The sequence below is a fragment of the Anabrus simplex genome, chromosome 7 (genome assembly GCF_040414725.1).
Source record: "Anabrus simplex isolate iqAnaSimp1 chromosome 7, ASM4041472v1, whole genome shotgun sequence".
NCBI classification, from domain to species: Eukaryota; Metazoa; Arthropoda; class Insecta; order Orthoptera; family Tettigoniidae; genus Anabrus; species Anabrus simplex.
Genome location: NC_090271.1, coordinates 108,906,193 through 108,923,121, shown reverse-complemented (window position 1 = coordinate 108,923,121; position 16,929 = coordinate 108,906,193).

Genomic DNA, 16,929 nt, shown 5'->3' with positions numbered 1-16,929 from the left:
TTAGGAAACATGGATGCATGCATCATTCCATATGGTTGGTTTTGGAAAGATACTGTTTTGTGTGTGTGCAAAGTTTCACTATATTATGTTCAATATTATGGTCGAATGGGAGCCTCAAATTAAAATGTATGGTTGTGCTCAGTTCACATCGTACATTTTCCATGTGTCTTACTTCGGTACTGCGCCCTGGTGGGGGTGTGATAAGCGTCATGCAATTGTAATTATTTATGGAGGAATATATATTTCATTTTCAGAAGCGAGAAGATCTTACTGTACATACAGTAAGAGCAGGCCAGGCCGAGATGGTATGGTGAAACATGCACAGACTATTGTCTCCACAATGAACGGCAGAATTAGAATTCTCAGAAATTGTGACGAAGGGGGAAAGAGAAAGGCACGAGTTGTTGACAAGTTGCGGAAAGTTTTCATAGCCCCGGGCAGAATAGGTAGTGGCCACAGCGCAGAGTGCCGGGTGCAGATTTCTAAGAAATGAGGCAGGGTATCTCCATGTACTAGCGGGAGTTGAACGCGGGGTTGGCACTGGAAGAAAAAATATGAGCCTTCCCGGTCACGTGGTTTAGGTGGACCAATGGAAAAATTCACTTGACCAAAGCAAGGCGACAACTTCGTATTGTAAGAAGCACTAGCGAGGCTAACTCCGCGGAAGGGAGTGAGTTATCAATTCAGAATAAGGTGGAATTTAGGAGCCTTACTATATTATAAAACGTATAAAAAGTTAATAATTGCGGGAGATTGCATGGTGTAATTCTGAGAAATCATGAATGCTATTCGTTGATTGGCTGGAGGCAAAGGACGCTACAAAAGAGCGCGAAATCCCAGGCCGGGATACGGCAGCTAAATTCGCAAATATATCCATTACCAGCGAACGATAATAGTTGAGAATTGGTATAAAGCATTTGAGAACATAATTACATCATTGGATATCATATTTAAGCCACTGGCAAAGGCGCAAATAGTCATATGAGGATATCGGGACTGCGCGTCCTAAGATAACCTCCTCTGAACTCGGAAGAGAGGGGATACAAGTATAAATATGAGGTCGTGGACAAGGACTGACAACTACTTTTGACAAAGCGCTCGGGCTGATACCACGCCTGGGGTGCGTGACAACTTCTGATATTTTGTTCGAGCCGTGATTACGCCAGGGGTGCGTGTGTGTACTTACTCGTGGAGTAGGGTTCGAAGTATTATATTGTTACATAGTACAGTGATTCATGACGTGATGTAGCTCATATTACAGTCTTGAGCAGTATACTATTATGAAGTGTTTCAAATAGACAGGACTCAGTAAAGCATAACTTACGGAGTGTGAGATTCTACCAACCGATTAGGAAGTGCGTTACGTGAGAACGGTCACGAGTGTTTATGTCACCTAGTAAACAGTCGATTCTAAACTGATATCTGGTCAGCTACACGAACGTGAGACGGGAAATTCAAATGCGCGCACGGGCCGTTGTAAAGGGGATCCCGAGGTATCCCATGTTCCTAGTGTCCGGGAAAGGAATGAAGAATGTATATCTACATTAAGTGGGCTAGATACAAGGCTGAGAGTGTAAAATTTGCGAGTAGAATTTAGGGTGGAAATTATTCCAAAGTGCAACAGTTATTTTATTTGTTTTTATTAAAAATGTGTAAAGTTGAAAAGGGTCAAGGATTAATTCTTCAAGCTGGCATGAATACCAGTGGAATGCAGGGCTAAGACTGGACGGGGCCTGTGCTTCTCGTCCGGCTTAGCAGACTACAAAAAAGAGATGAGTAACCTTTTCAAATATTTGTAGATTGCTATCGTTAGGGGGAGGAAATCATATTATTTTATCATGGTAACTTGATTGTGAAACGAGCCGTTTCCGGCTCGTATAAATTCAAAGATAGATAGACAAAGGGACAAATTAATATGTACATGATTAGATCGAGCACTCATCATAATTTTGACTATTAAATAGAGTATTGTAGGGTTGAGTTGTTCATTCAAGTGCTTGAGTTGTTTGATATGATATGGAGCACGTTTCACGTAAAGATAATGTTAATATTCATTTAGAAGTGCTTCCAAAGTGTTTTTCCAGTATCGGAACTTTTATAGATATTAAGGCATGTGGTTAAGATAATCCAGAGGTAGGGTTGCGAAGTGATATAAATTGTTGTGGGACGGAATGAAGTCCATTGATTTGTTTGTAAATATCGCGAAGTTCGCCAGTGGACAAAATAATAATAATAATCTGTAGAAGTGTCGGAGTAATAAGTTAATATTGGATAATGTGTAAAGGCGTGTTTAATAATAATCTTTGAGAATAAAGGCACGGGCCTAGTTGGATAGAATGATTGCAAATTAAAGTAATTTAAATGTGGAGATATTATGTGGCATGAATAATTAATTTGGGCATTGAATCCGATTTTAACACTAAAATTTGATTTAACGTTTTTGGACTCCATAATAATCATAAATAATTTGGTAGAAACGAGATAGGTACTTTGATAATATGGTCACGCTATGTTTGAGGCCCAGAGTGATTTGAGCCAAAATTTGAGATTTGGAGTTTGTGGGACAGAAATCCGGCCCGAAATGAAAGTGAATTATACTGATGTTGATGAAGAAATAGATGGATCTTAAGGCCCACATAGAGGTTGTATTTATATACCGGTGTATTGAGTGGCAGAATAGAGTCCACACACCGAGGGTTAATTAGTGAAAATGTTTTGAAGAGTTCCGATGGATAAATGGACTTCAAAATGTAAAAGGAAGGAATAATTTAACACTTGCAGAGATTGGAGGTATTTTCCCAACTGCGAGGTGTTATGGGATTTGAGAATTGTCTTAGGAGCATATGGTCTCTGTACCGGGCGGTACACCTCCACGCCGCTAATTTAAAAATTGCGCCAGGTGAAACTCCTCTGCTGGAGGAAGTCTGAACTTTATCTACGCTGTTAATTCTTTACCTTCTCAGAAGATGTCACCACGTGGAAAATTTTGAGTTTTTGAACTGTGTCATTTTTGATGTGTTTTTGTTTCGCTTGAAGTAAGAAGTGTAAACTTTCTCTCCTAGAGGACACTACTGAAGATCAACAATAGTGCACCCTAGTGCGGAGTCAAAGAACTATTTTGTTGGAGAAATTTTTATTTCAAATATTTGTTTCTTGTTAAATTTCCTTCTGTTATTGTTTAAGTTGGCTGTATACCCCTCTTTTTCCCCTTGTTTTAGGTTTATCCAATCCCGAATTTCTTTTAGTAATTTCCGACCAATCCGATGTATTTTCCCCCAACTTGGATATGTTTCTGTACCCTAGCCAATAAAATTATTGTGGGCGGGTGTTTTCATTCCCGTAACGCCTAGAACCTTCCGCGAGAGGATATAAACTGCTGATTTTTGGGTCTCTGCGCGACTTCTGTTCCATCTTTCAGTGTGTTAAGTACATAGCAGGGGGCGGGAAGCGCCTCTTTCTTCGGCAGCGGTCAACAACAAGGTAATGGCCGATTAATAACTTCTTTCCTTGCTAGCTCAGCAGTTTAACTTTCGGGGCGGGTTCTAGGCCTTCCACCATGTAACTTTCCTTTAAAATGTAAAAACTACTGGTATCTATTCTATCTTTCAAACGACATATCGGGATAGAGAGTGCTTAACCCTCTCGAGCTCCCACTCACATCGTCTTGAGGTGAACTTACTTTTCTCAACCAATTCTTCCGTAATGTAATGTAAATTGCTATTAAGTCACCTCTGTAGTTTGGGATTAGCCCTTGTATTGACGGCCTAGTGCCAAGTAGGTCTTAAGCAAAGTGTATTAGGAGTGCAAGTTCGCCTCCTCTCAAATTGTATTTTAGAGGTCATGTATTAACCTTCTTATCATTTAACAGACCTTAGTAGGTTGGGTATTTTACCCCTGTGTATATGTCCTTTGAGGACAGCTTAAAAGTGGAGTTCGGAGTGGCCTATGATAGGCTTGTATTTTAAGGGGAAGTTGCCCTTTATTGAAAATTGTGTCTCTGCCTCAAGGAGGCTTTTGGGTGTAATTGGAAGCAAATGTTTCTGGCATGTTTGGGGGTTTTCGGCCCCTTTGTTGTATGGTGTTCATTGTAAGGTTGGGCTCTTTGCTCAAGAATTATGTTTCTGACTTTTGAAGCCCCAAATGGGGTACCTATGTAAATGTATTTTTCAATCGTGTTTCGGCTACTAAGTACCCGTTCTATTTGTTGTTACCTAATTTTGCAAAGAAAATATAACCTTGTTAAATTTTAAAATTAATTTCACTTTAGTAGCTTGAGACCTATTCACCACCCAGCACCTTCTTTTATACATAACTACCACCAAAACACGGTAACAGTCTCCATGAATGAACGACAGTACGAAAATAAGGTTGCGGGTTCGAACACTTATGTACCGACCGATGTGAATTCGGATCTTGGTGATTTCTATTTGGGAGAGAACGTATGTGACTAAATTATGGGGCATAAACATAAAAATTCTCGAAAGAATAATAATAATAATAATAATAATAATAATAATAATAATAATAATAATAATAATATTCCAAGTAAATCATATCTGGATTGATTAGTGCCAAAATAAATCGGAATTGTAAAAGGGGTTATGCGTTAAACATATTAAGAGTGGACTACCGTGTAACAAGCGAAATTATTATTTTTAAATAAAAAAATATTTGAAGAAGAAGAAGAATTTATTTATTTTTATTTATGAAAACAATAATGATGGTGGGAATTGAATTGAAAATATTGAAATTTTCAAACCACTTTAATAATGATAATATTTTTAAAAAAGCTACTTTTTTTTTTTTTGAAGAAGAAGATTTTACTTTTTTATATTTTGGACATAATGATGATGTTGGGGGTTGAAATGAAAAATTTGAGATTTTTAACTAATAATAATAATAATAATAATAATAATAATAGTAATAATAATGAGAATATTTGAAGAAGGAGAAGAAGAATAAAAAAGCTACTTTTTTTTTAGAATATTAAGAGCGAGAAGTTGAAGTATTATTGCGAGGATGATTACGGGTTACGATAATCACGATCTCCACTATTTATAATAATGTTGATAATAATAATAATAATAATAATAATAATTTTTTTAAATATGTTATTTTATTTTATTATTTCGGATGCTGATGATGAATGATACTAGGGAAGTCAGCTTGCGAATGAACGTAATAATGTAAAGTTGTTGTGAATAATAAGTTAAGTTAGTAGTTGTAAAATGAAGGCAAATCCCTACATCTGGACCATTAGGTTAGAGTCTCTTTGTCGTTTCCTTCAACTAACGATTAACATACCTTGGTTAGGAACCCGGGGAGAGTTTGTAGTTTCCCGAGTTGGTCTCATCTCAATCAAAGTGGAGGCGATAACATGGTCCATGTGATCGCGCCTACTTAGCCAACAGGTAATTGGTCCATGACCATATTTGGTCACCAAGGTAAATCTGATTCCTTCAGATATCAACGGTTCTACCACCCAAATGGAAGGGTGGTCAAAAGTGATAAATATTATGTAATCATTTTTCAGGAATAATTTGCCAAATTACCGGCAAATCAAGGGTCAACAGATTTTGATTGTATGTAAAAATTAATTTGTTTACTTAAATAAAATGCTCCTTTAACATTTGCAAGGAAACAGTTCCAGGTTCTTGTTCTTGTAGAATAGTAAACCCTTGGTGACCGTTTAAATATCCGTCCCCATCCCTAGGATGGAGCCTTCATAATTTCCCTTTGATCTGAATAGATATATAATTTGTGTGTTTTATGATGAGCCTTAAAGTTAAAGATTAGAGTGTCCCGTTCATCCCTGTAGTACTGATTGGATGGCGCCCTTACATTTAGGTTGAGATCTTATATCTCAAAATATAAATGTATTGTTTATTAGTTGCGATAGATTCGGACCGTAACACTCCCTGAGATAAATGCTAGTTGGGACTCAGGCTTTGAGCGGGTACAGTACAAACCTCATAGTTAACGAGCGAGACAAGTATGAAGTTGGCAACCGTAGACGAAAATTAATTACCATAATCGGAAACGCCATAATAACAATAATAATCATACAAAACACGGCATTTGTCTGCACTTTATTATGAAATTAACAACGGTCTGTAAAAGTGATCTTGAAAAAGTACACATGAAAACAGGAGATCAGGTCTTAATAACTTTGAGTTAACTTGTTACAACAATATTCAATAAGGGAATAATTAAAAGGAAGGATATACTGCGAAAATCGTAATTTCCATTCTTTTCAATCATCTGTAAGATAATTTACCACTGATCTGAATTAAGATGGCTCGGGTGATGTGTAACGGAATATTCGCGATGTGACTAGAGACGGAACATTGTCATCGCATCTCCCAGGAACTCATGGGGAAATCAGCCGAAGAGAACAATACACGGAAAGGCTTACTTACACCTTCTAGGAAATGCCAAAATGGGCTATGACAGGGCTGGCAAGTAATGCCCCAAGACACTGAAGAAGGTATATTAGAACCATTGAATCTTCGAACCAGTGAGATTTGACAAAATTTGCAAGCGCCTAGCCAATAAATAAATAAATGAATGAATGAATGAATGAATGAATGAGTAAATAAATAAATAAAAATCTAGAAACCTAAACTTTAAGCATCCCCTTATCTCTTAACACCATGCCATCAATCACGTGAGGAATTTCATGGCCAAATGTTCTGCAGTCTTGGCTCGGACATCACGCATTTAAGGTCTTCGGATGTTCTAATAGTAATTTCAGCCTTTTTAAACTTGAAGTGAATCTCTGGATGGTGTCTAACATACAGGTCACGGCTGCTTCCGTCCAGTTCTAACCACAATTATTTACTATTACCACCAGTACATACTTCACCGCCAGACAAGTCTCACGCAGACCAAGGACACGGCGCAGTTGATCACGATGTTGCAAGCATCTCACATGAACCAACTACAATACGTTATGTTTCAAAGGCATATAAGCTTGTAGCTTTACGAGACTGTTAGTATCATGATCACAGACACAAGGACTCCAGGTTTTAGTGGATTCCTGTTCACAGAAAGGTTAATTTTTCATTAAAAAATCCCAAAATACGTTGGTCGGGATTCAAACTACGGCTGCTTGTTGAGAAGCCAGTGGAGATGTCACTCGGCAACGCAATGAGGTGGCAGCCCACTACTATCACACCCTCCTAGAAGTCTGACTGCTCTGCACCTCGCGCTTTCCACAGTCAACTGGTCAACGCCAATGAATGCTGCATAAGTCACATAATAATAATAATAATAATAATAATAATAATAATAATAATAATAATAATAATAATAATAATAATAATAATAATAATTGTTACCGTGTTTTTGCGGTAGTTATGCGTGAAAGAAGGTGCGGGTGTGAACGGGTCTCAAGCTACGAAATTATAGTGCATGTAAAATTAACAAGGTTATATTTTCTTTTCCAAATAACGAAATAACAATCATGGCAGGTACAAAGTAGCAAGGCAATAAAAATACAATTACAATATTTACAGGATTTGGGCTTCGAGCCCCAGCCTCACACTTCTTGAGCAATTAGCCCAGTTTTACCCCAAAACACAAGTTTCAACAGAGAGGCAGAAAACCCCATTCATGCCTAGGAGCACTTGCTCCAAAATACACAGAAAGGCCTCCTTGAGGCGCGCAGAAAACAAAATTTTCGGGTTTATAGCAACTTGCTCTCAAAATTCAGGCCTGTCAAAGGCCACACCTAATTCCACCTTCAAGCTGTCCTCCAAGGACATATACACAGGTGTAAAATACCCAACCTACTGAGGTCTATTAAATGAGAAGAAGGTTAATTACATGACCTCTAAAATAACAATTAGAGAGGAGGCGATCTACACTCCTAATGCATTTGTTTTTAAAACCTCATCTGGCTCTAGGCCACTAATACAAGGGCTAATCCCATACTACAGAGGTGACTTAAGAAGGACACAATTTACATTACGTTAAAGAAGAATAGGTAGAGAAAAAAAATAAGTTCACCTCACAACAATATGAGTGGGAGCTCGAGAGGGTTAAGCACTCTCTATCCCAATATGTAGTTTAAAAGATAGAATAGATACAAGTTTCTTTACATTTTAAGGAAGGTTACATAATGGAAAAACTTCGGACCCGCCCCGAGAGTTAAACTGCTGAGCTAGCAAGAAAAGAAGTAATTAGTCGGCCATTACCTGGTTGTTGACTGTCGCCGAAGAAAGAGGCGCTTCCCGCCCCCTGCTATGTACTTTACACACTGAAAGATGGAACAGAAGTGGCCCGGAGACCCTAAAATCAGCAGTTTATATCCTCTCGCGGAAAGTTCGAGGCGTTAGGGGAATGAGAACACCCTCCCACAAAAACTTTATTGGGTAGGATACAGCAACATATTCAAGTTGGGGGAAGATACATCGGATTGGTCAGAAATTAATTAAAGAAATTCGGGATTGGCTAAATACAAAACAAGGGGAAAGAGAGGGGTATACAGCCAACTTAAACAATAACAAAGAAATTTAACAAGAAACAAACTTTTGAAATAAAAATTTCTCCAAAAAAAAAAAAAAAAACAGTTCTTTCACTCCGCACTAGGGTGCACTATTGTTGATCTTCAGTAGTGTCCTCTAGACGAGAAAGTTCACACTTCTTTCTACAAGCAAAACAAAAATACGTCGAAAATGACACAGTTCAAAAACTCCAAATTTTCCACGTAGTGACATCTTCTGAGAAATTTGAAAATTAATACCGTCAATAAAGTTCAGACTTCCTCCAGCAGAGGAGTTTCAATTGGCGCACATTTTAAATTAGCGGCGTGGAGGTGTACCGCCCGGTACAATAATAATAATAATAATAATAATAATAATAATAATAATAATAATAATAAAAAATAAATACACAAGTCAGTTTGAAGTAAACACATGTGATATCTTCATATTACACATGCCCAATGCCCAGCATTTTGCAATTTCCAATACACTCGGATTGGCTTGTAGGAGGTCATCCTATGTACAAGATGTTAGGCACAGAGGGACATGAGGCTCGTGGTTTGTTGCTGTCCACATTTGCACCTTGTATCACTTGTGTTGAACCCCGATTTAGTCACCTTACCTCTGGATATTTCCACTTCTGATCGTAGCCTATTCAGGGATTTATACACCAGCCAGTTTTCATTATGTCCAGGTGGTAACTGCTCAGCTGCTGGCATCCATCCGTGGAGGTGAGCGGGTCTTCTTTCACAGCTCAAGCCTTGCCTTTTTTGGTGAAGCGGTTAAGCACCTCACATGTCCTCAGGAAGCTCTTGCGAGATCTCAGCCGTTGCTGAGGTGGACTGTGTCCATTCAGTGGGTGGGTGCTGCTCTGCTCCCCTTTAAGCCTCTTCCTATTAGCGGCCACTTTTCTACGTAGAGCCAGGCAATGGAACTCATCTGTCGGAGTAATCTTTAAGCAAACTGTAATCAATCTGCAGGTTTCATTGAGGACTGTGGCTATCTGTATGGCATGAGATGAACTGTACCAGCCTTGGGAAGCATATTTAGCAGCAGAAAAACACATACTATTGCTGAACTGTGGATTGTGTGAAGATGAAAGCCCCACTGTCACCCTGCCAGTTTGCGAATAATATTGTTTCGTGTGGTGATTTTGACCTTATTACGCTCCACAAACTGAATGCCTTGATGAGGATAAAGATGATTTCTAGGAACAACTTGGCACTTACATCCAAACAGTCCCTCCTGAGGAGCATCTGTTTATTGGTAGGAACCTAAACGGACACGTGGGAAAAGCCAAGGATGGTACACCCAGTATCACGGTGGCTATGGCTACGGAAGTAGAAATGATGATGGATATAGGATGTTCGACTCGTTGGCTGAACGGTCAGCGTCGGTTCAGAGGGACCCGGGTTCGATTCCCGGCCGGGTCGGGGATTTTATCCATAATTGGTTAATTCCAATGGCACGGGGGCTGGGTGTTTGTGTTGTACTCATCATCATTTCATCCTCATCACGACGCGCAGGTCGCCTACGGGAGTCAAATAGAAAGACCTGCGCCTGGCGAGCCAAACCCGTCCTGGGATATTCAGGCTCTAAAATCCATACATTTAATTTCATTTCATTTTTCATGGCTATAGGATTCTAGACTGCGCTGAAGCCCATGACCTAATTATAGCCAATATATACTTTAACAAAAGATCTACACACCTCATAACCTATATCAGTGGAGAACGGTCCAGTCAGATTGAGTATTGGCTGATGAATAGGTATGACCTTAAGACAGTAACAAATGCCAAGGTAATTCTGCCTGATAACATAGCCTCGCAACATCGCCTGCTTGTTCTTGATGTGAAAACTATGGGGCAGCTACGTGAAAAACGGGTCCATATGACTGGTGCAGAGAAGAGAAAATGGTGGAAACTAACACAGCAGAGAGGGCAACTGAGATCAAAGCTAAGTACGTTTGACATAAATACTGACCAGCCAGCTGAGACCATTTGGAATAAAATCATTGATCGTATACAACGGGCAGCAGCTGAAGCACTTCGCAAGACCAAACCATAGAAACGGTTCAGTGATAAGTAGACTTGGTGGTGGAACGAGGACGTTCAGCTAGCCATCAAAGGAAAGAAAGAAGCTATTAAGACCTGGCAACAAACAATATTTAGTGAGGATATCTAGCAATATAAAACGCTCAGATCAGCTGCTAAACATGCAGTCGCTACTGCAAAGAACTGCTATTACCAATACATTTATAATCAGTTGGACACATCAGATGGAGCAAACAAGATTTATCTCCTCGTCAAATCCCTTCATACAGCGACCCAAGACGTTGGTCATGTCATGCAAATCAAAGACATCAATCATCAAACCCTACGTGACCAGACCGCAATCCTTCACAGGTGGAGGGATTATTTCAAGGATTTGAGTAATGAGGAATTTCTCTGTCCACCAATAGTATGTGAATGCTCTATATATGGACCCATCACAGCCATTACCATTTAAAAAATCTTAGGGCCTATGCAAAACATGAAAAATAACAAAGCACCAGGAACAGACGGTATGCCGTCTGAGGTCTGGAATATCCTTGGACAGCGTGGAGCTGAGATTCTCGTGAGGTTGATTATGAGAATTCTCCACGATGGTAGCATACTTGCAATTTGGTTGACCAGTACTGCAGTCCCATCTGGAAGGGCAAAGATGATGTTGATGAATGCGTCATTTACCGATCAATACGTGGATTATGTCAGACGATGAAGATTTTGGAACGTATTCTTGATCGTCAGCTACGAAACATCGTAAAAATTTCTACTAACCAATACGGCTTTGTCAAGGGAGTCAGTACAACTGACGCTATTCATACAGCCCATCTCCTGGTGGAGAAAGGTAGAGGGAGAAACAAACCTCTACACCTAGCCTTTTTGGACCCATAGAGAAGGCTTTTGAGCGGGTACCACATAAGGCCTCCGATCTCATAATGTTACAGAAGCCTATATTAGTTGGACCCAAATTTTCTATGAAAAGGTCACCAGTGTGGTTCGGTGTCCGGTAGGGATCTTACCCTAATTTCAAATCAATGTTGGGGTTCATCAGAGTTCAGCACTATCACCTCCCTTATTTATCCTATATAGGGGTACAGTAACAGCTGACATCCAGACGTCATACCCGTGGGCCATCTTGTATGCTGATGTGTTCCTTACGTATCAGTCCCGAAAGGATATCGAAAATCTCCTGCAAATTTGGAAAGACCGTTTAGGGGAATATGGCTTGCGCCTTAACATCACAAAAATCAAGTATGAGCAATGTGGCTTGCAGACTGATATTATTCGTATCGACGAGCAAGACCTAGCTAAAGCCAACCTTGGATCACTCATTACCTCAGACGGAAGGACAGCACCAGATACCCGCGCGCGAGTAAAACTGCATGGTTGAAGTGGCGTCAGGTCACTGGTGTACTATGTGGCGAGAAAACTCCCACCCGCCTGAAAGGAAAAGTCTACAAATCCATGATCCGATCAGTTGCACTCTATGGGTCGGAATGGTGGCCTACAACTAAGAAGCATGAGCAGGTTCTGCATGGTATGCAGATGAAAATATTACGTTAGTAACTGGGTCTTATAAGACTGGACCTTGTCAGAAAGGGAGATATCCGAAGATGATTCGGATTGGAACGTATCCCAGAGAAGATGTGAGAAGTACGACTTAGATGGTATGGTCATGTCGTGCGAAGCCCTGCAGACTCATTGATACATACAGCCCTCCAATTTGATCCTGGAGATACACGATCCTAAGGTCGTCCCAAGAAGTGATGGTCTGACTACATCAAGGAAGACATGCTTCTTGTAGGCACCACTGAATCTGACGCCCTTAACCGAAGGAAGTGAAGGATGACATGTTTAAAAGCGGATCCTGCACCAATTCAGGGTTAAACGTAGGAAATAAAAAGAAATCTCTTACAATGGGTTTTGAATGTAAGAGCTCTATCAAAGATTACTCCCATGTATTTTGGAGTGCTAGTTGCTTTACGTCGCACCGACACAGATAGGTCTTATGGCGACGATGGGACAGGAAGGGGCTAGGAGTGGGAAGGAAGCGGCCGTGGCCTTAATTAAGGTACAGCCCCAGCATTTGCCTGGTGTGAAAATGGGAAACCACGGAAAACCATTTTCAGGGCTGCCGACAGTGGGGTTCGAACCTACTATCTCCAGAATACTGGATACTGGCCGCACTTAAGCGACTGCAGCTATCGAGCTCGGTATTTTGGAGTGCGACAGTGCTGCAATTGGATAACTGACCATTATGTAACTCGCGATGAATTTACCTGTTCCTTAGACGAATGACACGTACTTGTGTCTTAGAAGGATTGAATCTGAGTTGGTCCTGATTGTAGTATAAATCTTGACCGACTTCTAAGGGCAGTTGTCAGATTTCTACCCAAGGGTTCAAAGCTTGAGCCATGTACACTAAGCGCTAGATAATATGCATATAAGAAGCTTCTTGTGTTTGGGTTTAACGGCTGATCGTTGGTGTAGATGTTGAAAAGAACTTCAGCCGAGGTAGGTCATTTTTCTGCGCTCTCCAAAGACTGCAGTTGCCTTGAAAGTTAACAAGAAACCTACGGTTTTGAAGGAGAGTGCTGATAAGTCTAGTTAGATGGAAGTCCTTGGTTAGACTGTAATAATAATAATAATAATAATAATAATAATAATAATAATAATAATAATAATAATAATAATAATAATAATAATAATAATAATAATAATAATAATTCCGGGGTTTCCCGTGGAACGCAGAAGTGAAAGAAGATGCCGGGGTGAATGGGTCTGACTACAATGTCATGAATTGAATTTCAAACGTAAACTGAAGGTTATATTTTCAATACAAACAATTTAACAATTTTACAGGTACAAGTAGCAATCATCAAACAAGTCTAGGAAAGATAAGATTGGTGGTATAAACAGATCGTGGGCTTCAAGCCCTCACTTTACTTTTCCCGAGCTCCTAGCTCAAATTTACAAAAGAGCACAAATTGTACAAGGACAGAAATCCCCTAATTCAAAGAGCACTTGCTCCCAAAATTACAACATCTAGCCTTCAAGAGGCATTCATTCATCTTACAAAAACTTTGAAAAACAGCTAACAGGCTCTCAGTTTTCCAACCCTACTGAAGGCAACATCAAATTACAAATTCTGGCCTCTGAAGGCACAACTTACAATAGGAAAATGATTATACAGGGGTATTTAAAACCCAACCTACTGGGCCTTCATGTGAAAGGAATAACGGTTAAATAGATGGCCCGAACACAAAATTAATGGGGGCGTATATTTGCACTTCTAGATATGAACACTTAAAACCTAAAGGGCGATAGGCCGATGAAACAAGGGCTATTCCCAAACTATGGAGGTGACTCGTATAAAAATAAATTAAAACATTACCGAAAGGAAGAAAACCAGTTGCAAAACGTAGTCACCTCAAACCAAGATGAAGGGGAGCTCGAGAGGGTACATCACTCTCTATCCCCGATTTACAGTTAAAGATTTTATGAAGTTATTACATTAGCCGGCAGAAAGTTACATTTTTAGAAAAGGTTACATGGTTAACCTGCGGAGCTAGCAAGAAATAAAGATGTTATGTGTCCATTACCTGGTCGATGTACTGCTGCCTGATGAAAGAGGCCGCCCGTCTCCTGCTTTGACACATACCCAGAGTAAGATAACAAGCAATTGGCGTTGGGTGTACCTCCCGGTACAACAATAATAATAATAATAATAATAATAATAATAATAATAATAATGTAAACTTTGCTCTCGTCCCGAGGTAGTGAACACTAACTACTTTTACGGTTTACGGACACTCCGAGTTGCTGGAATTTTGTCCCACACGAGTTCTTTCACGTTTCATTAAATCACTGACTTGAGGATGACATATTTGATCGCCTTCAAATGCCACCGGATTGATTTTTGATCGATCCCTCCAACTTGAGCCCAAAAGACCAGCAGTCAACCATCTGAGCTACCCAGCCGGACACTCAACATATATCTCCGTTAAGTATTATCTATTGTGTTGTACACAAACGCTCACAAGAGTAAATGAAAATAAAACTAGCCAAACGATACACTGAAACAGTACATTTAGTTAAGAAGGAAGCCATATTTTCTAGTGTAAACATAGGGCTAGTTAACGTTAAGGTTTTTTTCTGTCGGAAAAATTAATTATGACACATATAACACTAGAAAATATCTGGTAAAAATGCACTCTATTAAACAAAGGATGTCATATTTCGTTTTACAAAAATATCCTCAGATTTTATCAATCACTTTAAATCATGCGTATGTATATTATGTACATTATTGTTTACGTTGCGTTATCATTATCTTGGTCTGCCTCTGCTTCTCTTACCTTCAAAGTCCATTATTCTCCTAAGTCAACTATTCTTTGCCATTCGCGAATCATGACCCCACCGCCAAAGCTGGATTATGGGCACAGGTTCATCCACTGAGTACATTCCTAACTTAGCTTTTATCTCCTCTTTACTAATACTAATTAATTAATGTTATTGGTTTTCACGTCCCACTAACTACATTTTGACGGTTTTCTGAGACGCTGAGTTGCCAGAATTTAGTCCCGCAGGAGTTCTTTTCCTTGCCAGTAAATCTTCTGACATGAGGCTGACATATTTGAGCACCTTCAAATACCACCGGACTGAGTCAGCGTCGAACCTGCCAAGTTAGCTTCAGAAGGCCAGCGCCTCAGCCGTCTGAGCCACTCAGCCCGGCTTTACGAGTACCCTTCTGATTGTTCTCACCTGTTTGTACCAACAACGATTTTTGCCACTGTTCCTCCCTGTTTTCCATATTGTTACCTCCAACCTATGAATAAGATATCCTATGTCCACCCAGTTTTCACTCCAGTGCAGCAAATTAGTCTGAAAACAGGCGATTGTAAGGATAGTTTCGTCCTTGAGCCCAGTTATTTCCTACAGACTACTGCATTAGTTTTGCTGAACCTTGATTCAATTTCACTTGGTATACTACATACATGCAGAACTGTAAACTGTTGTATACTTGTGTTATCTTCCGATGATATTCTGTAATATAACTGTCGACCGTCAATGCTTTTAAAACCTACAGGTAATTATTTTGCATTTCTATGTTAATCGTAAATCACTGCATACAATGCCTACAAATTTTGGGTAATTCGAATAAATTCTGAATACGACATTTTCATCTCTTTCTACAAGACGCGATCGATAGTTTCTCTCAAGTTACTTGATTTCTAGATCGTTTTCATTCGTTTTATATATAATCGAAAATTAAGTCGTTATGGTGGGAATAATGTGAATAGTTTTTCTTGATTCGTGGCTGTCGTATTCTTTTTTCTTACTCACTTAAAGTACAATTTGTTGAGCTGTTGAAAAGAGCAGTAGTAGCTGTATTTTTAGGCTGTACTCCCACTCAGAGCTGTCATGTCTGCGTGCAGAATTTTTTTGTTTCTTGTCATCTTCCCATGCAAAATATTTCTGTCTCTTGCGCATTCTTCAGTCGTTCTCTTACTTGCTCTTCAAACATACTTCTGGAATTCAAAGTCTTAAATTACACATAGCGTAGTTCAAACATCATGTGCACAGGGTGTGTCTTTACACATGGAATGGAAGTCTACAACATGGTGGTCTGCAGAACACGTATTATTTATGTTGTCCTGTAGATGTAGAAGGTACTGTATAAAATTAGCATCCAATTGCCTAACCAGCAATAACAACTAGAGGAATGCTACAGGCTTCGGCAGCCGGCACAATTCCTATCCTCGCCGCTAGATGGGGGCTTCATTCATTCCATTCCTGACCCGATAAAGTGACTGGAAACAAGCTGTGGATTTTCATTTTCATAGTACGTATTGTATGTGTTGGCATTATATAATACATTCCTTCTGACTGGCTGAAATCCATCTTCATCAGTCGGCCAAAGATTAAGAATCCTAAACGATCTAGTGATTGCAGGTTGATAAATATTTTCCTGTTGAGGCGTAATGTTTGTGTCTTCTAGTATGGCTAGAACAAATTTGTCACATCCATTGACCAATCTGTCTTATCCTCGATTTTGTCAATATGGAAGTAACTGAGGAATGGACTGTTCAGATCAAAATAGCAGACCACATTACTGAAGAGATCACGATACAAAGAGGTCTGAGACAAGGTTATGTACTATCTCAAATATTTTTCACTTACAGTGTACTCCGAAGCTACTTTTTCGAATTGCCTTTGATTAAGTTTTTCAAGAAATCAAAGAACAACGAGAAGCAAATAAACACCATGATATTTGCTGACAATTTGGAAGATCTTCAATTCAGTTTGATATCGAACCCATGCGCCGTTTCTCTGCAAGTTCAAGTATGAACTGAGATGAATCTTCGTAGTGAGCTTATTTTACGACCGAATGCCCT